Source organism: Cydia splendana, chromosome 8, assembly GCF_910591565.1.
Source record: "Cydia splendana chromosome 8, ilCydSple1.2, whole genome shotgun sequence".
NCBI lineage: Eukaryota > Metazoa > Arthropoda > Insecta > Lepidoptera > Tortricidae > Cydia > Cydia splendana.
Genome location: NC_085967.1, coordinates 6,180,765 through 6,205,110, shown reverse-complemented (window position 1 = coordinate 6,205,110; position 24,346 = coordinate 6,180,765). Strand labels below are relative to the sequence as shown.

Below are 24,346 nucleotides of genomic sequence, written 5' to 3'. Positions count from 1 at the left end.
TATATTTTAAGAAATTATCATGATAGTTTATTTAATATAGAGATAATTGTGGTAGAGTACATTTATGGTGACAATCGAAACTGTATTACTAAACTTACTGTTTGCCCGTTCGTCTGTCAGCGGGCTGTAATCTAGCTGTAATGTAACTCAATAACTCTATTAACAAGTTAACAGTTGAAAATTGAAATCTCATCGTTTCTATTGCCGTTACTTATAGCAATGTAAAATATAAATAATAATAAAATTAAAATGAGTGGTAGCCATATGCAAAAAAATGATTATTGCGAGTCACACTTGGCCGGTTTTTATTATGCAGAGTTATAAAAATACAACCAAATTCCTAATCAATAGATACAATGGGTTTACATCAGTATAATAAATGAGGTTGTAGGTTTAGCAAATGCAATAAAAAATATTTAATGCCTTGGTGAATGCTTACGATAGGTATTAATTATACTTTTTGCGAAATTTCTTAAATCGCTCATTTCTTCAGACTTTTACGTTCACCGGACCAACAAAACATGTTTAATGTAATGTCACAATGTCCCGTATTCGAATTATTTTAATGTTCAAAACTGTTATTTTAATGTTTTGCTTATTTAACGTCTAAAACGGAAAATATTAATATGTACAAGTTATGTCGTAGTCAAACCCTAGAATTTGGCATTTTCCTGATCTGTCTGACCATCTTATGAGATACAATTAATTGACAGTTCAAGGTAGTCTAGACAAGGTCCAGATAATAGGGCTAGTATAAATTACACATGTACCTATACATATATGTTAACACCTTTTTTGTTGACATTAAATAAATTGATAAAATGCATGAATCACGCATTTTATCAAGGTGTCAATCCCGGACACAAATATATATTCTAGTAGGTATTCGTTACCATTGTTACGCGATATTTTATTGTCTCAGTCATAAATAATACCAATACTTTCGAAGATAACCTTTGAAACAATATCCTATAAGGTTCACGTCATTCTATAATACCTGTTTATTTGTCATTCACTGATCGTATTGAAGATTTTTTGTTGTATTTGTACGGCTGTATTTATATTTCGTATATAGTGTTAGCTCACACATACGACCACCGCCAATATTTTCTTTTAATAAAGTATCCTAGGGTCCTTTCCGAGACTCAAAACTAACCTAACCTAACTATCTATATGCCAAACTTGGCCATGCCACATCGTGAGGAGGCCAGACCGTCTAGCATTGAGTTGCTCATTGTGCGCGAGTCCATATGAAGTTGCGCGCGAGAACGCAACTCATGCTAGCAAGTCATAAGACCAAATGAAAAGACCAGTCCTAAACATCAAAATAGGTTCCAAAAGATCGAGCAGAGGAGACTCCTTAATTGTCCGTCATTAACACCGACCGTAAGAAAGCGCAAACAGATGTCTCGATGACCCAGAGCAGAGACACCTGGCGAAGAATGAAGAGAGCCGTCCCCAAATGAAATAGGAAAAGGCTAGGCAAAGAACTTTACGCCAAACTTATTATAAAGAGAGAGGTATATACAAAGAGGGGTTTGTTGTTTTTCATACAAATTACTTGATATTTGGACATCGTCGACACAATCATGTACCTATAGGTATTAATTACAATTATAATTATCAAAACTACCTATACAGGGTGAAATTTAAATCACTGGCCATATTCATTCCAGGCACTAGGTTACACTTAAGGAATCTATTTAGCGAAAAAAAAGAGTACATTTTTTTTTAATTTTCATTTTTCAATTTTTAAATACTTTCCACGAGTCGTGGTCACCCTATTACCACAAATGTAAACAAACCTAATAGTAGGTTTTAACAACAACATCAGCAAAACCCTTATCTGACCTTCACTAAACCTTATAATCGTTGCAATAGGGTCCACCTAGTTAGTGTTGGCGATGGTAGGCAGGTTTATCAATTTCGAGGGTAGTCTAAACCATTCCGCGCTAGCGGTAAACATAACGGTTAGCATAAATGATTAGTCACTCGTCACTCGCCAACCTTAAAATAATAATCGCGCGCGTACTAAGGTTTAAAAAAATGTTTTCGAACCGGGAATATTAGGAAATGGTACGGTGTTATTTATTAAGTGGTGAGTGTTTACGTGGTGCACAAAGATTATACGAAATGGAATCAGTTCCACGCCTTCGCAGACAAGGATTGAATCCAAGAGTACCATCTCGTGGGACTTTCGTTAATTGCGTCGACTTTTAATCAAATGTAAGTACATAAGATGATTCAATTTTTTAAATACGCCTGAATGCAAAGATTCCTGACCTAGTTTTTACTCATTGTTTTTAAGCCACGGACGTTTTGTTAATAATCATTAGTCAGAAATAATATTTTAGATTAAAAATGGGTTGCCTTTGCATTTTGATGGCTCTAAGCCCGTTAAAGTATGAAGGAAAAATTAGCAACTTATGTAGGTAAGCGTCTTATCTCGCTGCAATAGGGTTCATAATTGGTGACGCGATTGCAAACAGCGGGAGGGGCGGGGTGTCAATGACCTTAACTGATAAGAGAGAAGCGGGTGTAGTGGGTAGTTGTCGGTTCACCATAACGTACGAGGTTTTTAGGACAACTTGATGATGAGTTATTTCGAAAAAAATGTACTGAGCGGTATTAAAAGAAAAAACACGTGTTTAATATTTTTTCGAGTTCTTTCGGGTGTTTCAATTTGGCCAGTGAATTAAATTTCACCCTGTATATGTTACTTAGGTAGGACTAAGTCTAATGAATGAATGTAGGCTGGTATATTCAAATTTACCAGCTGTTTAATCAATTTTACTTATTCAAATAAAAACCAAATGAAGTGTTTATCTCAAACCTTTTAGTAAAATTAGTGTCATGTTTTCAGTTGTTACAACAATTGCTTTTGTAGATCGTTTTAATGATTAAACCTTGCAAGAGTAAATTGTTGTACGGTTTAGGCCTTTGTTACCTTTTTTAAATTATTTCCACCTATAGGTATGTATAAAATATTATGTAAGTAGCTATTTTATGTAACTATTTACGTTTATTATACTTAGAAATGGACTTATAACCTATCCAACAACTGGAAATAACCGTATTATACCACTTCGACAGTTTCCATATAAGTACTTATGAAGTTATGACTTATGTTTCACCAATTTGTTTTGTTTTGTAGGCCACGCTGCGGAATCTTGTCTAGTCACTTAAGAAAAGTATTTGTTTTGACATTAATTTGTCGTGACTCCATCGTTATGTCATACAGACAAGTTGCTTTGCGGTAGTGGCCTTCAGTGGGAAAGGAGTTACATTTTCGAATTGTATTGTATCAATGCACAGCCGGGCTAGCACATGATGGGCGCGACAGTATGTCGCCGCGACATACTACCCGTCCTTCTTTAATAAATACAGTTAGAAAAAGACGGGTAGTCTATCTCGCGGCGACATATTGTCGTGCCAATCATGCGCTAGGCCTACTGTATGCTATGTAGTGTCCGACCGAAACATGTTTTTTTGCCGAAACCGAAACCGAAACACATGTTTTTTTGCCGAAACCGAAACCGAAACCGAATGTTCGGCTTTAGCTCTAGTTTCGGCCGAAACCGAAACCGAACCTTTTGTAGACTTGATAAAATCATTGAAAAAATGTCATAAAACCGCTTTTACACAAATTTTATGGGGCTGTCAACACCCAATGTCCTTGAAATTGATGTTACTTAAGCAGTTTTTTAAGAAAATTACTAGAGTTAGACCAAGATAATTCTGCAACGATTTTGATAACACACGCAGTGCGAGTGTTATATTAAACGTCAAAATTTCTATGAAATTATGACGTATAAATAACATTTGCACTAGTAGCACTGCGTATGCTATCAAAATCATTGTAGAATTTTCTTGGTCTAACTCTATTCATTCACCAGTCAAGCTAACATGTAAATCAGATACAGGGTCAACCAAAAACGCGAGCGCAGCGAGCGCGAAATTTTTTGTTAACAATATCGCAAGGGAAGTAACGGGAGTGGAAAACCGAGAAAAAGGTGGATGGACTGTGTGAGAGATGATATGAAACGAACGCAAGTGAATGATGAGATGACGGGCGAGAGAGAGGTATGGAAGAAAAAGACATGCTGCGCCGACCCCAAATAAATGGGATAAGGGCAAGTGAATGATGATAATCGCAAGGCCGGGTACCGATCTTCACCTTGGCCTAAAAGTCCGAAGTGCCCCAGTGAGGCGAACTTTCATGCGAAGTAAAAGCCGTGCTTCAGGCTTCAGGATAAGTAGTTGAGCACAGACTCCAACCAATGTCCATTGTATTAAAAAGCCAGACGCGCAGGCCGAGCATGGCGCAGCGAGGCGAACGGCTAAGTTGAAGTAGAGGACATGTGGAAGACAAACCAAATGGTAAATTGAGGTAAAAAGTGGTCGAGCATTCGTATGAAAAACTGTACTGGGGACACTTAAGGGTTTTATCTTCGTTTTAATCAATAGTCAGAAAATCAACTTTGCAGCACTACTTGAGTTTGCCATTAGAGGTAGATAGGAAAGTGACTGAATAAGAGCGAAAAAGACATCGTTCGACTGGGGCCGAGCTGATACTCGGCCAACGGCTACGTGCGATAGTGCTATCTCATTCACTCCGATACAATGTGTGCGATAGACAGTGTGCGCGTTATAGGTATTGACAGCCTCATAAGACTGCGTTGACCGTCCAGTGGCGCCCTCATTGGTGGAATTGTGTTTTATAATATACCTATACATGAATCAGTAAATGTAGGTTATTACTATTGTTGTCCTACTTATTCCCCAACTTTTGGTCTTTGTCCGAAGTGCCATTTCGTAAGTTTCGGCCCGGCCGTTTTTTGGCCGAAACCGAAACTACAGCCGAAACATGATTTTTTGGCCGAAACTGGCCGAAACCGAAACCGAAACCGAACCTTCGGTCGGACACTAATGCTATGTGAACTTGTGAAGGTACTTACTTTATGCCTTGTCAAACTTTCTGTAGAAAATAAATAACGTGGCTATATTTGGAATAAGTCATATATTTCACTCGTTAAGTGTAAAAAACCGGACAAGCGCGAGTTACACTCGCTTGGAGAGGGTTCCGTCCGTCGCGATAAGGAATCTAAGTCTACAAAAAATAATGTATTATTAACCATTAAGACTAATAGTTACTATACCTGTATTGTAATAATTATTTATTTTAAGATTTTTATAATGAAATTTTGTTGTTTTAAATATATGGTTAGTTCTGAACTTGTCAAAGGGCCCTTCTTCAGGTCTTCTTGCAGAATATTTTTTTGTACTTAGAATTTTTTAATAATGAATACTAAAAAAATAAATTTTAACTAAGTTAGAGTCTGTTTGGAAAGAGAAGAATAGTGGAATGTATTGAGCCCCATATACATACCACGACTCTTCTCTTTTCGCACAGACTCTACAAAGGTTTTTTTAAATCTAACCCATATTTGATTATGGTAACTGAAAAAAGTATGTATAGTGCCGGATTGTAGTGGGAAATTACTAATTATGATATCTATTGTGGTATTCTGCCTTGTAGCGTATTCTTTAATTTGTGGGCAGAAACCGAGCGATAAAAGGTATTCTGATATTTCATTTTTTGTCTTATCCCGAAAATTAATATTGAATTCTCCCGCTATTATAATCTCTGCGGCACTCAGATTAGTGACGTCGGGCTGCGCCCTCCGTTCAGATCGCCCCGCATGCGCACCCGCGCTGGGTGCCTGCGGCATTCAGATTAGTGACGTCGGGCTGCGCCCGCCGTTCTGATCGCCCCGCATGCGCGCCCGCGCTGGTTGCCTGATGCGGCACCCAGAGTAGTGACTTCGGGCTGCGCCCTCCGTTCAGATCGCCCCGCATGCGCACCCGCGCTGGGTGCCTGCGGCACCCAGAGTAGAGACGTCGGGCTCCGCCGGATCGAGACGCGCGGAGACTGATTTTGTGACACTGACATTTATATTAAGTTAAACATAGTGCCTACATTATTTTTGCGTTGGTTAGGCGTATCTCTGTTATTTCAAGATAACAGATATACGTCTGACACAGCAGTTCGGCCTTCTCATTTAGCTCCTTAAACCAATTATTTGTTATATGTTTGAGCACTAACCTCCTACAGCTCATCATTCGACCTTGCGTGGAGGTGCACCTCTCTCGGATGCTTCAGGCCTTCGGCCCCACGCAAAGCTTGGCCCTCGACCTTCGTACTAGCTGTCCACACCACGTTTCACGTAAACAATTGCGGTTGTGACTTGTGGCCCTGATACAGCCTACCCGCAATTTCTGTTCTTAAGTCCGACTCACGCTTGACTGCAGACTTCTTATAGGTTTTACACTATAACTTGTACACTATAACTGTTCTCTTGAGCACTAGTTCTGTTGAGCACTAACCTCCCGCAACTCAGCCTTCGGCCGCGCGTTTCAATGAGCCTCTGCGGGACGCTTCGGGCAATTGGCCCTACGCGTAGCTCGGCCTTGGGCCTTCGCAATAGCTGTCCACACCACGTTTCACGTAAACCATAACGGCTGTGTCCCTAAAACAGCCCGCGTTTTTTTTCTTAAGTCCGACTCACGCTTGACTGTAGATTTCTAATAGGTTTTCCTGTCATCTATAGGTGAAGAACTATTATCAGTATTTTTTTCAAAATTTTTGACCCAGTGGTATCGGAGTTAAGGGTGGGGAATGGTTATTTTTTGCCTATATTCTTAAATAACTTCTAAACTATTTAATATAAAATTATAAAAAAAATATATTTGAGATCGTCAAAATAAGCCCTTTCGTTTAATATATAACACGATATGGTTTGCAAAACTTTCTTTTTTATTTTTCTCATTTCCCCCCAAAAAGTGCCCCCTATCTTCAAAATTCTTTTGTTTTCATTACGTGTCCGTCTTTGGGTCACAGACTTGCATATGTGTACCAAATTTCAACTTAATTGGTCCAGTAGTTTTGGAGAAAATAGGCTGTGACAGACGGACAGACAGACGCACGAGTGATCCTATAAGGGTTCCGTTTTTTCTTTTGAGGTACGGAACCCTAATAAACAGACTGTAAATATACCTACATATGTATGAGATACAGCAACAGGACAGGTACATACATATTTAGTTAAAATAAATACATATAAGTATATTATGCCTTTATATTTATATTCTCAAAGCTTTTGGAGCGAATTATAAATAAAAGAGTAATCTCTTACCTCGAATGCAACTCCATCCTAACGGAACGTCAGTTCGGCTTCAGAAAGGGAAAATCGACTGAAGACGCCGTAACCCTTCTGACTAAAATTGTCTTGACACAGTTAGATGAGGGTCGGGCCTGTGTGGGAGTCTTCCTGGACTTAGCCAAAGCCTTCGACACGGTCTCGATCCCCATCCTACTGAGGAAATTAGAAGCATACGGGTTTCGAGGGACTGCACTGAGGTGGTTTACAAGCTACTTGACAGAAAGAAGCCAATTTGTCAAAATCGGTGAACATCTTAGTGACCTTAGACCAGTTCTCTTCGGCGTACCACAGGGCAGTATTCTAGGTCCTACCCTATTTCTTTTGTATATAAATGACATTTCACTTATCTCCTTACAGAATGCTGAAATTTTGTGTTACGCCGATGACACTGCAATAATTTTCCAAGGGAGCTCCTGGGAGAATGTCTGTGTACATGTCGAGAATGGTATGTCACTAGTGTCAACTTGGTTAGAGCAGAATCTTTTGACCCTAAATACAACTAAAACTAAATATCTATGTTTCCATAAGACTACAGCTTCTGCACCAAAACTACAGCGAGAGATTAAAGTCCATAGTCGTAACTGTAATACCCCTGATAAAAATTGTACTTGTGACCACATTACAAGAACAAATACAGTGAAGTACCTTGGAATTATGATAGATGAAAAACTAAATTTCAGAGAACATGTTTCTGCGGTTTCAGGTCGGGTACGAAAACTAATACACACAATAAAATTGTTAAGAGAATCAGCCGAATTTACACTATTGAAAACCATATACTTAGCTCTTGGGCAATCAATAATCAATTACTGCATTCTTGCCTGGGGAGGGTCAAGCTCATCTATCATTCTAAAAATAGAAAGAGCGCAAAGAGCGGTGCTGAAGGTCGCTTTGAGGAAACCAATTAGGTACCCTACAACCGATTTATACAATGACGCTCAAGTCCTTAGTGTCCGGAAACTCTACATAATAAGGGTGGCACTGTACGTACATAAAATAGTCCTTAGCTCATCAAGTTACACCACACTACTTAATAATCGTATTTTTAAAATTCCCGTAACAGCAGTCAAAACTACATTTGCACACCATTTTTCTGTCTTTTTATACCCCCGTATTTACAATCGACTAGTTAGGTTATATGAATTTAAAAAACACTCCATTTTCGAGGCAAAAAAACTCTTATCAAAGAACTTGATGCATCTATCATATTTAGACACAGAAAATCTAATAAAGATACCATATTAACTAAACTCACTTACAATGACAATACACAAACACACCACGCTCACACACATACTCACACACACACACACACACACACACACACACACACACACACACACACACACACACACACACACACACACACACACACACACACACACACACACACACACACACTTTTACATTTTATTTAATGAAGAATTATTTTTGTTACTAAAGGCATAAAGATAATTTATGTTTATGTTTGTTTTAATATTTTTCATCTCTTTCTTATCTTTTTTTTGTCATTTATATAAACTCTAATTACAAGTTATTTAGAGTTAAATTCCATTTCTCACCATTATTTTCTATAATTTATTGTAAACTAAATAATTGTCTCTCTGTTTTCAAAAACCCATTGTTGTAACTAACCGATTGTATACTATATTATTTTCACTGTAAGCCGCATTATTTCTCCCACGGGACAGGCTATGCCTAGTGTGGGAGTCAGCATAACTGTAACACTGCTATTTTCTATTTCAGAAATAAAGAATTTATTATTTTATTATTTATATGCAGTGAGTTAACATTAATACTGTAGGTAGGCAATTTAGCCATGCCTTGGTCACGCATAGCATAGCGATGTATGCAAGATTGAACGGTAATTTTCAATTTGTCGTCAATTTAATGAATAAATAGGGAATCAAACAAACTGGACATAAAACGAATTAATAATATTATTATTAATTTATGTTCTGTCACGCATATGATTTTGTTCCTGGGATTGAGATGGATTTCAGCATTATAAATTGAACGCAACGCCAGACGAAGCACATAGTTCCAGCGTAACATCATCATGAAAATTCTGAAGGCATTCATGTTGCTAGCCATAGGTAAGTTAAATGCAATTTAAATTGAAATATATTAAATGTGTTTTTGGAACTTATGTACTTACCGTAAAACCACGCAACTATATATTATTATTATTTAATTTATTTGACAATGATTTTACAATAATTTCAATTTTATTCTAATTTAACTAACTTATTATTTTGAACTTAATAGTTTTATATTTTAAATGTCTTATTCTGTTTTTTGATTTAGTTGTGTTCGTGTTATAAATGTCAGGAATGTTCAACATTTCTGTAAATACTGATGAATACTTACTGTTTATTGCTTTATTGTTGATCCTCCTTTTAAAATTTTAATATGACTGTGTTGGACATATTACAAGTTTTGATGTTGATGTTATCTTAAATAAACTGATTTATTATTATTATTATAGTCCAGTAGGTAGGTACCTACTCCACAAGTTCAACTCGTAACTAAGAGTGAAGTATAGCTACTGACAAAAGGTACTTTTTCATACAATTTCCATGGAAAAAACGGTTTCCACTAACTAAATCTTAACATACCTAGGTATATATCAGTTTGATTTTGATGTCGATCGTTTCAGCATAATAATATTCTAGGTTTAAGGTTTCGCTTTTAAATTTTTTTTTGTACTTATTGCAAATTTTGAAAAACGGAAAACATTAGGTAAACCTAGTTTTTTATTCTGTCAATAACATAGGTACTTACCTACTACAAAATATGAAGAATGAAAAATATTAAGGAAGTGGAAAAAAATGATTTTCTCTTTTTGTATGGACGAGTGCTACGTGCTATACTTCCCTCTTAAGTATGAATTCAATATCAATATTCCCTTTGGTTTTGTCCGAGTTTTTTCTTCCATTCATATAAATATTGCCTTAAAATTACGATATTCTAATAATAGTCACTCCTGAACGAGGATACGTGAGTTAATATTAGACCATAGTTGGGAGCTTTTGGATTGAAGTTGGATAGTCTTACGGAACGGCATGTCATGTGATAATTTAGTATTGAGAAGTGGCTTCTAGGCGAAGAAAATTTCAACGGTGTTACTGTTTATGAAGTTACTAGGTAGGTTATCCGCATCTTAGATAATTACTAACGCGCTAACAATTTTGTCCATAATTCCCCCTTTTTGTACTTGATATTTATTATTTCCTTTTGTTTGAGTAATATTAGAACCAAATTTTATTGGGGAAACAATTCCATGTTTTTTGCCGATATCGACTGTGTAGGTACACAAATATTCAATTTAGGCAGACTATTGTGATGGATCTCTGTAATCTATTATTATGTTGCTTCTCCTATCCTGAAGGCCCTTAGGAACTTACAAAGGGTGTAGCAGGATAACCTTTCAAAAATTGCCCCCAAAGCTTTGAGTTTGAAACTATTACCAGATGATGTAAGGAAAAAATACTTCATCCAAATTTTTTACCCTACGAGTATACGGCCTCCTAGAACCTCACGGCATCCATTTCACCCTAAAACTTTTTTTTTGTTTTATTCATAATGTATGAAACAGAGAAATATGTGTCCAAGTTGAAAAGTCCCCCTGATATTAGGTATACTTTAATAATATAAGGTGTATTCGGGTAATACCGAATGTCGGATAATTCCGAAATTCAGATGAAAATCACCCTTAATTCCATCATAATAAAAGTCTCTTTTCGGAATTATCCGACAGTTTTCGACATTCGGAATTAGCCGAGTAAACCTTACTTGTGTCCATAGCAGATTGTTAAAGTTGGAATGCAAGTGGCTCCGTAATTTTTTGTACGCAAGGTCGCCACTCAGGGCCTACCGCGAACCACTTTCGACTTGTTACACACGTACGAATTTACATAGAGGCAACACGTCGAACGTGGTTCGCGGTAGGCCCTCAGATCTGTCGACCGCATAGAACTCACCGTGTTGCGTGTTCTCCTCGTCATCAGGAGCTTTTCAAAATTGTAGTCCTTCAATAGTAACCAATTGCATTCAGAGTAAAACCACCCAGCTATGGACCAATACAGTTATACCCAAACGAAGCTATTCGAGTTAGTTTTGGACCATTCGAGATTTCAGACTATATAAAACCCAGGTTTTACGATAAGTACTTACCTAAAATAATTCTACTTTTGTTATTTATAGTCACCTTGTGGCTCTGCACTGACCAATGTATGGCAATCGGGCGAGGAAGGCGAGCCAACTCACCCAACAAAAAGAAGGAATTTTGTTTCGGACCCACAAACACATGCAAATACTTAAAAGACGATGTGACTGCCAGAGTAGCAGTGTTGTCAGAAGATGGCTCTCTCTGTGCATGTAGGCAGAATGCTTTTATTAATTTTAGACCGCGATAAACGGGTCTAGATCAGCTGTATAATTTTCCTGAATAAAATATCCATGGGGAAAGTTGCATTTTGTTTTTAAATATTTCAGAATTCAAATGTTATTAGTATCATACCCTGCATATGTTACGTAATTGATGCACTAAGTACACACTAATAATGTAGATATCCAGTTAGCCAAGTTAATAAGTTAGTAAATAGGCATGGCCTGGATACCCATAATGGCCATAATCATGTCCAATCTCATTTTGTAGTCAAGTTGATAAACGAAGATGGTCGAGTGAATACAACAACAAATAAAAAAGCAATTTATAAATTGTGTTTGGTCACGCATTTCTTGTTCATGAGACTGAGAGGTATTTTTAGCGTTTATAAATATCAATTCAACTCTGCGGGCCATAACATTGTTAGCCATAGGTAAGTTTAAAATTAATAAACATTATAATTAAACTTAATGTACCTACTAATGTGTTTCTCCGAACTTATGTACCTATCAACATCACCTATTTAGTGATATTTACTTGATAGCTATTTACTTGACGAAGAAAAGAACATCGGTGTTTGTGAAATCCCGAACCAGCATCATGCATCATTTTCACAAATAATACGCAATAAAATAATTTTGGGAACCGAATTAGAGATATCTCCCATTTCTTCTTCTTTTGTGTTCGTTTGTTTTCATAAGAGTCGTGAGCTTTTGTGAACTGTGTATATACCTTATTAATTTGCGGACGCTGATTCTCAGGTAGTTTTTGACAGTCACCAAAGTTTTTCTGGCTGGCTCCTATAATATTTCCGTAACTAAACTTCTATTTCATTTTAATTTACAGTTACATTGTGGCTATGTACTGACCAATGTGTGGGTTTGCACGTTTTGCGAGGTTATCTACGAGAAGCCCCCAAGACGGACAAACGCAAATTAAAATATGCTTCATCTAAACCTATTATGGATGTAATTTTATAAGGTGTCTGAATGTTACTGAACAGCTCTTCCCATAATTCGGACACCAAAGTTCTAACCACACGACGACAAACCATTTATTATTGGGCTTTATGCTTTGTCACTAGATAAAACTGACTGAATAAAATACCCATGGCGAAAGATGCATTTTTTAATTCATTGTATTCAAAATAATACTCATTTTAACTAATAAAGTTTTATTGGTCAATAAAGTTTTATTGTTTTTGGACAAAACAGGCAGGTATGATTGACTAAGAACCAAAAAAACAGTATGGGGTAATACGCGTTGAAATGGCTTCATTTCCTGAAATATAATCCAATGTCACATGTTGTGTCTGTCGTTTAGTTCTTTATTTAGTATTTTTTTACAAAAATAATGCACCACAGTCGGCACATCTAAAGTTACATGAAGGTAAACAATAGAACTGCGAAACAAATGAAATTAACACCTCTGATGTGTCAAGAAATTCAACGGGATTCTATTACATTTCAGTACCTATTTGTGTTTTTGTTATTTGTGACGTTCCACGGGAAAAGGTACCTTATGAGGGTTTCTAGTTTCGGAGATATGAAATGTTTTGTAAAGAGGTGAAAAAATGCTCAATTTTTTTTTATTGTGTGATCTGAAACCTTAATGCGTAACGTTTGTTTACCTGTTTTTATTTTTGTTATAAGTTAGTTATAAGCCTAGTAATGTCGTCTCAGAGTTTAGTAGAAAAGGTACCTTATGGAAAAAAGATTGAAAATTCCCAAAAAGACTAGTCAATACGGGAAAAGAAGTTTGGTAGAGAACTGTATTAGCATTCTGCAAAACTAATTTGATAATTTCAGTTCTGGTTGGGGCGCCTCGCAAATATTATAACCGTACATAGACCGACATCACAAATCCAAGTAGCCTGCTATTATACCAAAGTTACTCTCGTCAAGTCTTTCTTAACTAGAATAATCTTCATTTGGTTTGGTCGCATGCAGTAAATCAGCCATTGGTTTGCTGAAAAATGCCAATACCCGACGCATTACCTTATGGAATATCTGAGGTCATTGAACCTCAATGCCGCTTATCTTCAATAGAAACCGAAATATATTATTGATAAGAAATAGACGATTTATACCATTACCAAAATATTATTAGTTTATCCTAACTTTTCCATCATCATCATCATGCCTCATCATGTAACTTAATCACAAGGTACCTTTTCATTACATACAAATTATTGGTCTTTTTTAAGATTATTATGACGAAGAACTAATTAAATTTGGGGCAGTTTAATGTAAATTAATATTTTCTATTCATAAAAGATAAACTGTAATATGATTGATATTTTGTAGTGATGTATTATTAGATTTATTTCCATAAGGTACCTTTTCGTAAATGTATGGAGCAAATACTGTTATTGTTATGTAAGTTTAAAGTGGCATAAGGGGTTAAATATAGTATTTAGTTGGGGTTTTAGGATTTATTTCATTTGAATGACAGAATTTCTTTCATATGTGCTCAGAAAAATTGATTGTGTGTGACATTAAAAGTAAAAATATTCAATTTTGTGATTTTATATGAAAAAGTCAGAAAATACATTTTCACCTCTAAATCGGTATTGTTTTTTGCTTAAACTGTCTGTCAGTGTCGTTTTCTAATAGATAAAATTTAAATCTTGAGAGCTCATTGCAATCAATCGTGAAAATGAAATAAAACTTTATTTTCAAGAGATTGGTTAGTATACACATAAATCAGTCGATATCAAAAGTTTCTATTTGCATTACAGAACAAGTCGCAATATTTTTTTAATCTCAGATATATAAGGTATTACTATTTGTAGTCAACTATGTAACTTACTTCAGGAACATAGTTTTTTAGGCGGCTAAACTTAAAACTTCTCTATCGTAAAGTTGCTCATTTCACAACATTATTTTCAAAAAATCATATCTCTGTAACTACGCAACCTAGAAGGTTGATCTTTTGTGTTATCGATAGCTTATTTATTGTAGATTACTGGGGTATGCATAACTCCATACCCGCCATAAGGTACCTTTGACCGTGGGACGTCACATTTATAGTTTCTTTTAAGTGCTGTTATTGAAGCGGTATGTCTATTTATGTGAGGGGAATTACAGGAACGTATTCAGGATAATATATATAAACGTGTACATATATCAATTATTTTGTGTAGGTAACTAAGTCTTATGAAAGTTATGAAACATTTTTTTCGTATTTATTACATACATATATTAAGCGAGACATTCGACAGCGCTGTGGTATGACAGCCGATTAGCAACCAATATGAAAACTTCCATTGTTAAGTAATTATTACATATTTAATTTAAAAGTACATCAGCTTAAAGTAGTAATGCACCTATGACACTATTAAGGAGGTTGGTAACTGATGATTTGAAATTAAATCTAAGTTTTATTGGTTTCTTCTCACATGCTGAGCAGGCAAACAACTAGGTTCAGTATCTATCGTAAGAATTCTACTCACTCGTTTATTTGATTGCAATTGTAGTTCTCAAGCCGAATTCAGGCCCTAATTAATTTACCCGTGTTTGGTCATGCATAAGAATTGCCCAGATTAAGAAGTAATTATAAGTTCCTAATAATTTGATGCTAATAAACTGAAGGCAGTTAGATGAAGAAACTGGACGCACCATGGAAACTGGACGGGGGATTTTGGTGTTCTTAGCCACGAGTACGTTAATATTTCATTATTGATTTTAATTGTGAACTAACGCGCCCACGATGGGTCTTGTAATAATAATAACATTACTTACCTGCGAATGGTCGTGCCACGCTCTATTGGGATCGATCTATCATCACTGACAGGACTATTGTAGCCAATAAGCCTGACATCGTGATAATAGATCGATCGCAACGTCGGGCCGTGCTCGTTGACATCACCATCCCCCATAATGAGAATCTCGTGAAAGCCGAGATGGACAAGTCCAGTAAGTACCTAGACTTGGCTTACGAGATAACCGCCATGTGGGATGGCGATAATTGTCCCGATAGTCGTTTCAGTGAACGGTCTAATAGCGAAGAGTCTCGACCAACATCTTGAGAGACTCTCGCTAGGTGGTTGGATCAAGGGTCAGATGCAGAAGGCGGTGATCTTGGACACGGCGCGGATAGTCCGCCGGTTCCTCTCTCTGCGGCCCTGACCACCGGTAGCTTGGGCCCTGCCCCGCTGCTGGCGGCACCCTAGGTTAGGTTTTTTATAATGTGTTTATATGTATTTTTTATTGTTTTTTATGTGTTTTGTATTTTACTTTTATATTCATGTTATAAAGAACCTAACTTATGAAGAAAAATAAATACAGATTAATAATAACGTACATTAATTTGCTTATTGTTCAATAATTAAAAAAAAAAACATACAAAATGGCCAGGGCCTCGCGGGCCGCAATTGAGAGGTTCGCGGGCCGCTTGTTGCCGACCGCTGGTATAAAGGGAAAGAAATAGTATTTACAAAAAGTAAATTATGAATACACAAATAATACTCGTATGTCGTAACATACAAATGTTAGCAAAATAAAATAGGTAAAGTAACTAAGTATTTTAATTGTTTTCATTGTTACATGTTTCTACTAAATAGCATTAATTAATCAAAGAAATTGTATGCTAATTGTTTGTTATCAACAGCCATATTGTGGTTAGCTCCCGGGCACGGCATGCCAAACCGACGATCCCTTAAAGAGTCCGAAGACGAGTGCGAATCCGCTCACGACACTCTCTTATGTGGCTCCAACGATGTCACATATTTAAACCTATGCGAGTTTCAAAAGGCTCTCGATAAAGATCCGACTATAAAAATTATAGAAAATGGAGCATGTTTATGTGATCCAATAGAAGGACATGAATGGGATCCCTTATGTGCGTCAAACGGTCAGTCCTACGCGAACAACTGCGACTTGGAAAAGGCAAGGAAGACTGAACATTTGTCTATACGGCATCTTGGTTTATGTAATGCAATGCTGAAGAGAGATACGATAACGTATAGAGAACTACAAAAGGTAAAGTTGTGGAGTTCATTCATGCCCAAAAAACTTTTTGCTTCCCTTAGTAGCCGCGATTTGGCTGATGGACCTCGTGATATCAAAGCGAAAGATGAAAAAAAACGTGGTAAAGGGAAGGAAACTTTGGATTTTGGTCGTAATGCTCGTAATAAGAGAACTACAAAGCAAAACAGGGGTTAGGATAGTACTATATATCCTAATAATTGGCAGTATAGTAGTACTACGTACTATACTGCCAATTATTGTTATTGAAATAAAAGTATACAAACATTCAGTTTCAAAGTACATTTCCTTTGTTTTATTTTATTAGGTAGGTACGTACGTACCTACGCATAATACCGCTGGAGTATTCTCTGTGTCAACCTTATTAACAACCCTTTTTGTTGGTATGGACAAGCATAATTTTTTAAGTTAGGTACTTATATTTTTAATACTACTTATATTTTTATGCTCGGTCGTCAGAGACGCGATGAACAGGCACCGTTGGAGGCAGATCGTAAAAACCAGGTGTGGAGCATCCACATCCACCGATGACCACGATCCTCAGTCATGAGGGAGCGACCACAGAGAGAGAGATATTTTTATTAGTGACTAGCATACTTGTAAGACGGATGAAAAACACGGTGTAATTAAAACTATAAGAGGGCCGATGATCTTGGCAGATTGTGGGACTTGTGGGAGTAGGTATATAATAGATGAGGGCGGCAAGGGACCTAGGGGTCTAGCAAAAATGACAATCCTTCACCGACAAACGTCAAAGAAATGTATTGGGGTAATGCTACGAAAAGTCACGTGACTATCGGCGCGATTCTGGAAATGCATAAGAGATTAACTAGATACGATATAAGTACATACATGTAAAGATATGTGACGTCCCACGGGTAAAGGTACCTTATGGCGGTTGGCGCTTACGCTATTATTAACGTCGCTCCAATATCATTGCGGCGCTATGCCACGTATGCGCCAGCCGCCATAAGGTACCTTTTCCCGTGGAACGTCACATAACTTTACTATTTCATATCTAGTGAATCTCTAATTCATTTCCCGAATCGCGGCGCCAGCCGCCATAAGGTACCTTTTGTCGTGGAACGTCACATATCTTTACTATTTCATATCTAGTGAATCTCTAATTCATTTCCCGAATCGGGCCGTATTTCCATTGGCGTTTTATATCAACGATTGTCATCTTGACTAAGCCTGGGGGCTTGACAATACCTGGTGGGGGTATTATCAAGAATATGGATAATAAAGCTTATTCCTCATCAGTGTGCGTCACTTGGCTGACACGATGATGATTGCTTTCGTAAATAATTATTCCATATTTCATGTGTCCACGATGCAGCCCACACACATATTAAAACTTTAATCAAAGCTCGGCATAATGATGGCGATCTTTGACTCGAATGTAGGCCGGCTGTCGTCAATCACAATTTACATAACACAAAGGACACCCGACTCCGTTTGACTTCAAGACCGTTGGAATTTAAATACAATGCGAGATAAAACTGCTTCTAATGATAGCCATCGACTATAGACTCGAGATGGGACATTTGTATAACAACATGTACAAACAGTTGAGCAATATATTGAAATCTCACTTTGCGTTGCAGAACACTGCCGAACATCTCCTAAATATTTATCAGCAAAGCAGAGGCGTGGTCGTTATGAAATAATATTCTTCAGCTTCGCTTGCAACAGCGGGTTATATACCTAGCTTAGCTACACTTGAAGCTTGGAATGCTTGGAGTATATTCCAGCGGTTATAATTCGCTATAATTCTAAATAAAAAAATAGCTGTTAAAGATTAGCTGCGTACTGCGTACTCCTGTGATGAATAGGTATATACATATATCTAGAAACCTTGCTTGAAAATTCATTTCTTTTCTTTTATGGCGATTTTCAATCAATCAATCAGTTCTGTTTAAGTATACGCGTGATGAAACTGAAAAACGGTCTTATAATGTTTATTGCTCCAACTCGGATGCTCCAACGACAAATCGACTGTAAGCATATGAGCAAGGTAATTATCGACATTGTAAGGTATAACGGGGTACACCTACATAGGCTACATTAGACTTAGGTGACCTTAAATTATGATTTTTTGTTACTATAACTCAGGAGTGTCCAAACCCCGGCCCGTGGGCCAAATCCAGCCCGCGACGCGTTCCAATCCGGCCCGCGGACTCTCAAAGCGAGTGCCCACTGTCCGGCCCGCGGGAGCCAGGCTCCAGGGGTTCAGCATTCATTGAGAGTGGAACTGTTCCTAACAGCAGCAATTGTTTTCATTTATGAGGTTTAAAATGGTCAGTTTAGCTTGCAAATCCATTGTAATGTCAGTTGGTATGTAAATGCTCGTAGATATATCACTATATAAATATAAATAATGTAATTCTTGCGTATTGCGTATAAAGTGAAACTACCTTCAACATTAAAGAAGCAATAAATTGTTACATATTTGTAGTTGTAACATTACAATTGAAGGGATGTTTACAAAAACAACATAACTGACTACACTGGTTCACACCTGAAACGATTAACAATGTTCTTAAAAAAGTGTCAACCGCTCTAAGCAGTTATGTTGTTTTTGTAAACATCCCTTCAATTTTTCGCTTGTATGTTTACAAATCAACAATTCTACAATTATATTTCATCCACAAATGCGGATGTACAAATTTAATGTAATGCCTAACCTAAATAATAATATGCTGCATGCATACTTTGACATTAATAATATCCTTACAAATATCACATTCAAACTTGCACCTATACAAGTTTACATCAAATCAAACGGTGAAACACCTGTAACTTCACAATATTTGTGCCCGTGTACATTGTAAGCGATATTGCGATAATCATAATCAATAATTTGTCGCAAACCATGGTATTACAGGTGACAATGGAAACTTATCAAAATGACGGTGTAATAATATAACTAAAATTGACGCATCACCATTACACTATTGACTCCATCAATGTCTAACGGTTTGTATCATTAGTTGCACTCGTTTAGTTCCATTTTAGGTGCTGTGTTCTACATACATGTTATGTTTCTTTTTCAAGAACAATGCATTCCTGTTTCAATATTATTGCAACAAAGACTGTAAGAATGTTTTCATTGCTTAGGAAAACGTGTAGACATTATTCTACGGGCTAGCCCCCTTATTCATAAAACTTTACGGGCCTGATTTAGTTAAATTATGTTTTATCCCTTTCTTACACATACATAAGTCAAAATGACAGATAAAGACAAACGATTATTATTGAGGCTTGTAGACCTTGTAGTGCGTTTTTGAATAAGGGGGTTTAGTTTTGTTATTATATCTCATAATTAATTATTTACCTACAAAATTTACAAACTGACAGAAAAAGTAAAGACGACTAATTAAATATAAACTGCAAAATATAACGATAGTGTGATTAGTTTACTTAGTTATACAGTCCTAAACGAGGGCGAAAAAAATAATTATAAAATGAGGAACAGCTAGCTCTGCCGTGCTAACAACATTTGCAGTAATCACAGTTGAAAAGACATGCAATTGATTATCTTGTTCTCTTTGAATAAGTTATTTATTTAAACGATGTAATTCGTCCAAGTACTGCACATGCGATAAGCAGGGCAGAGCTCGACAAAGAACTTCTTACCTTATACAACTTTTAATCATGATCTTTACGTATACAGCGACCTTTCAACCAACTATACATAAGCTGGTCATTTATTGGGTACCAAGCATCGTCGGCATTTGTTTCCGCCTGGCGACACACATTCCTTTATTACTGGCCCACATTGCTGGTCAGGTGCTGAGGCGTCAAACAAAAGACAAGTTCAAGTTAATGCGGCATTCTTACTGACCACAACGTTAAGAACCGTCCATTAAATAACTAGCAAATTATCAACCTTACACCACATGACATAAAGACTGAAATACGTTAAATAGAAGACGCTGTTCAGACGTAAAGATCTTATAAGATTGGTCAATATGAAGATAAGATTATAAAGATGGATTTAAACTAATGATGACTGACTTGCAGTATTTTCCCGCGGTCAGTAGGTAAGTATTTCCGTGGTCGATTATTGTAACTCATAGTTCAAAGACAAAAGGGACTGGTATTTTTAATTACATTGCATTACAAGAAGAATTCACATGGTTTTTAATACATAATTGGATATATTGATCGGATAGACACCAGGTATTTAACATTGTCTCAAAATTACAGCATTTAGTCTGTAATTATGGTGTAATTCGATCAGTGTTACATAGTCGTGAGAACAGTGGACAATATCTTAATTAAATGATTGTGGAACGCGTATTGTTTCAGTGTGAATGTGTCAGAATTTTTAGTCTGCCTTATGACTATCTCGATGTACCTAAATCTTAAAGAATGTGATGTGACACAGATAGTAGCTACAGTGTGGATTAAAATATGCTTGTGCCGCACAGTGCCGCACACTGGTGGAATCCCACCTTTATATAGCCTTAGTGTTACTTCGAGGCTGTAGCGAAGATGACAATCTTTTATTAACAAATGCCAATCGAAAAGTCAACGTAAAATTATATGATCGTTTCCAAACATTATTTTCAGTTTCTATTGGCGTTTTCTACAAATGACCGTTTTTACACATAACCCGCGCACGTTCGTTCGTTTGAAGATGGATTACTTTATACAAACCTACACTATTGCAGTAGTGACAATGAAAATTAAAGATTGCTGATAGAACAAAAAGATTGGGATGAACAATACTTGTTCTCCTTCGTGCCATTGCATTGTCTATGATAATGAACGCAAACTGTAAAATAAATGGATTAGCACGTAAGTGTGTTAAATACACCTTTTCTACTTAGCGGTTCTTTTAGTACTAGCCTACTTTCGTTTCACCAAAGGAGTTTATGTCGCCAAAGATTGCGTCTTTCCTACTTCTTGGGTACGAGAGTACATAATCACTTGTCAGGGATAACTTTCATGGAAACGTTTTCATTGAAATGGCATTGGCAGTAGATTTTGTCAGTCAACCAACGCAAAGTGGCTAAAATGCAAAAATATTGACTCACGCATAGCGCCTGCCTTCACTAATCCTGTATTTTTCATGCAAGTACTAAAACCTAATTAAAAAAATAAGTTTTACCTATATGTCCTATAACATCATACCAACTTTTGTTAAGTTGACAAGGTTAAAGTGCTCGTCGATTTTTATACTGGAGCGAGCGTCGTTAAGTAAATTTTCGCATTTACCGCTTTCTCCACGATAGTTCGTTTTTTTTAGCATTAGAAATAAGGTAAACAATCTTGATGTGTCTTTTAATTGAAAAACACATTTTAAAAATAAGTTACGGCAAATATGTAACAATTATGAATCTAATACGATCATTTATATTCTTCTGCTTTCATAAGTAATAGTTATTGATTTTTAAAAAACGTTTTTCAATTAAAAGACATGTCAAGATCGCTTACCTTCTTTCAAGTTCTTTCTAATGCTAAAAAAACGAACTATAAGCAGGGCCGGATTAAGCATGTCGGGGCCCCTAGGCAGTGCAAGGCTCGGGGCCCCCTTACAGTCAATTCTGCATACAGCATGTTCAGTTGTTCAGTACAGGGAAATAAATTTGCGTTTTTAATTTCAATCTTCAGCCGAGACGATCCGAGTCTAGTCAGAACGATGTCTTTTTCGCTCTTATTGCTAGGACATAAAGCTTTTTTCTATCGGTTTTTGCCGATTCCGCGTTGCGTCAAGTGTGGGAAGCACCCTTTGGCTTTGGTATTCCCAGTGGAATACCAAAGCTGTGAGCTTGAGCGTCACTTTCCTATCTACCTCTAATGGAAAATTTTAAGCGAGGCTACGTTCAATTAGTGCCGCATAGTTGCCGCATAGCCGCATAGTTGCGAATGACTTCAATATCCTGGCTGAAGAAGCGGCTGCTTACCTGAGTAGGGCGAAATTTTAATTATAAGTTGTTAGCATGCTTAATAAATTTTTGAATCCAGTGACATGTAACGAAGCCATACGATAAATAAATAAATAGTTGATATTTTGCGAGGCTGAACAGAGATTGTCCGACCATAAGACAAAACGCTGAGCCACATGATTAGGATCAACCTAGTAATGTTAAAATTATTACAGTTAGACCAAGATAAGTCTGCAACGATTTTGATAGCACACGCAGTGCAAGTGTTATTTTAAACGTCAAATATCTATAAAATTATGACGTATAAATAACACTTAAACTGCGTATCCTATCAAAATCATTGCAGACTTTTCTTGCTCTAACTGTATTAATTCACCAGTCAAGCTAACATGTAGATAGAGGGAAAAAACGTACTAAAAACGCGAGCGCAGCGAGCGCAAATTTATTTAACAATATCGCAAATTGTGAAAGCCTGTTAAAAGGCCAGCTCGGGTACCGATCTTCACCTGGGCCTAAAAGTCCGAAGTGCCTCAGTGAGGCGAGCTTTCATGCGAACTCAAAGCCGTTCAGGCTTCGGGATAAGTAGTTGAGCACAGACACGAACCAAATTCCATTGTATTAAAAAGCGAGACCGCAGGCCGAGCTAGGCGCAGCGAGGCCAAAGGCTAAGCTGAAGTAGTGGAGATGAGGAACACAAACCAATGGTAAATTGAGGTAAAAAGTGAGGCTGAAGTAAAGGTCGAGCTCAGCAATCTCCGCATTGCTCGAAAAGCCCGAAGCGTCTTTTAGCGAAGTGAGCTTTCAAGCGAGGCAAAAGGCCAAACTACTGAAATCAATGTTGATATATCTTTAAAAAAACGAAGCCGAAGACCGAGCTGTAAGGATGGAGCGCTCTAACATGAACCAATCGTCGAAAAAAGGTCACTTTTGTGACGCATTTTTACATACGTATACATTTTGTATGGACCGTCACTAAACTGACACCCAATTTTCGTATGAAAAACTGGGGACACTTTTTTCTTTGTTTTAATCAATAGTCCTCGTGATTCTGAGTCGAAATAACCCAGAAGTTGTTGATTGTTCGAAAAAAAAAAATGTTAACAATTTTTCAGAAAACCTATAGGTACGCATATCATATACGCCCCGTAAACTGTAACGTATTGCTTCAATTTTATTACAGTTTCATTGAATTAAAGAATGGATCGAAAAAAACAATAACAAAGCATACTCATTATTATTATGAATAAAAAAATTACGCGTGAATTTTGATCCTATAAAACAAATTTTTTTTGGTGCGCTCTGAGCCGCTGGGGCCCCCTAGCCGAGGCGGGGCCCCCTAGCCGAGGCGGGGCCCCCTAGCCGAGGCGGGGCCCCCTACCCGAGGCGGGGCCCCTAGGCAGTTGCCTACTTTGACTTAGGGTTAATCCGGCCCTGACTAGAGATGGGTAACTACCCGGGTAAATACCCGAGAGCGGGTATTTACCCGGTAAATACCCGATATTTACCTACCCGCGGGTAAATACGCGGGTATTTTCGTTTTTCTTCTAAATTTGAATTGTTAAATGGTATGTGAGTATAAATAAGATTAATTTAAGTACTTTTTTATAATGTTACATAAAATGTATGTTCAAACTAAGTATGAAAAGGTTGCTATGAGATGAAGTTCGATTTTAACATATCAGTACAATTATGAAAATCGTGTAAAATCATTCCCTGGCTTCCGGAAATGTTTTAAAACGCTTTTAATATACATTAAAAAGATGAAAATAAAGACTACTTATAAATGATAATAAAAAAAAATTGTGCCGTATCACAACTTGGGAAGCTCATAAGTCAAATACAGTTAGT

General features: G+C 36.9%; 1 protein-coding gene and 2 long non-coding RNA genes across 3 annotated transcripts in view; 2 read left to right on the top strand and 1 right to left on the bottom strand.

Annotated features, from left to right (window-relative positions):
* LOC134792740 (cerebellar degeneration-related protein 2-like) overlaps positions 1-24,346 on the bottom strand; it is a 144,060-nt gene that overhangs the window by 96,638 nt on the left and 23,076 nt on the right. The window lies entirely within an intron of this gene.
* On the top strand, positions 9,062-11,693 carry LOC134793222 (uncharacterized). The gene is made up of 2 exons (XR_010144514.1): positions 9,062-9,319; positions 11,430-11,693. It is a non-coding gene; the product is annotated as an uncharacterized LOC134793222 (long non-coding RNA).
* On the top strand, positions 14,644-16,709 carry LOC134793221 (uncharacterized). The gene is made up of 2 exons (XR_010144513.1): positions 14,644-15,274; positions 16,225-16,709. It is a non-coding gene; the product is annotated as an uncharacterized LOC134793221 (long non-coding RNA).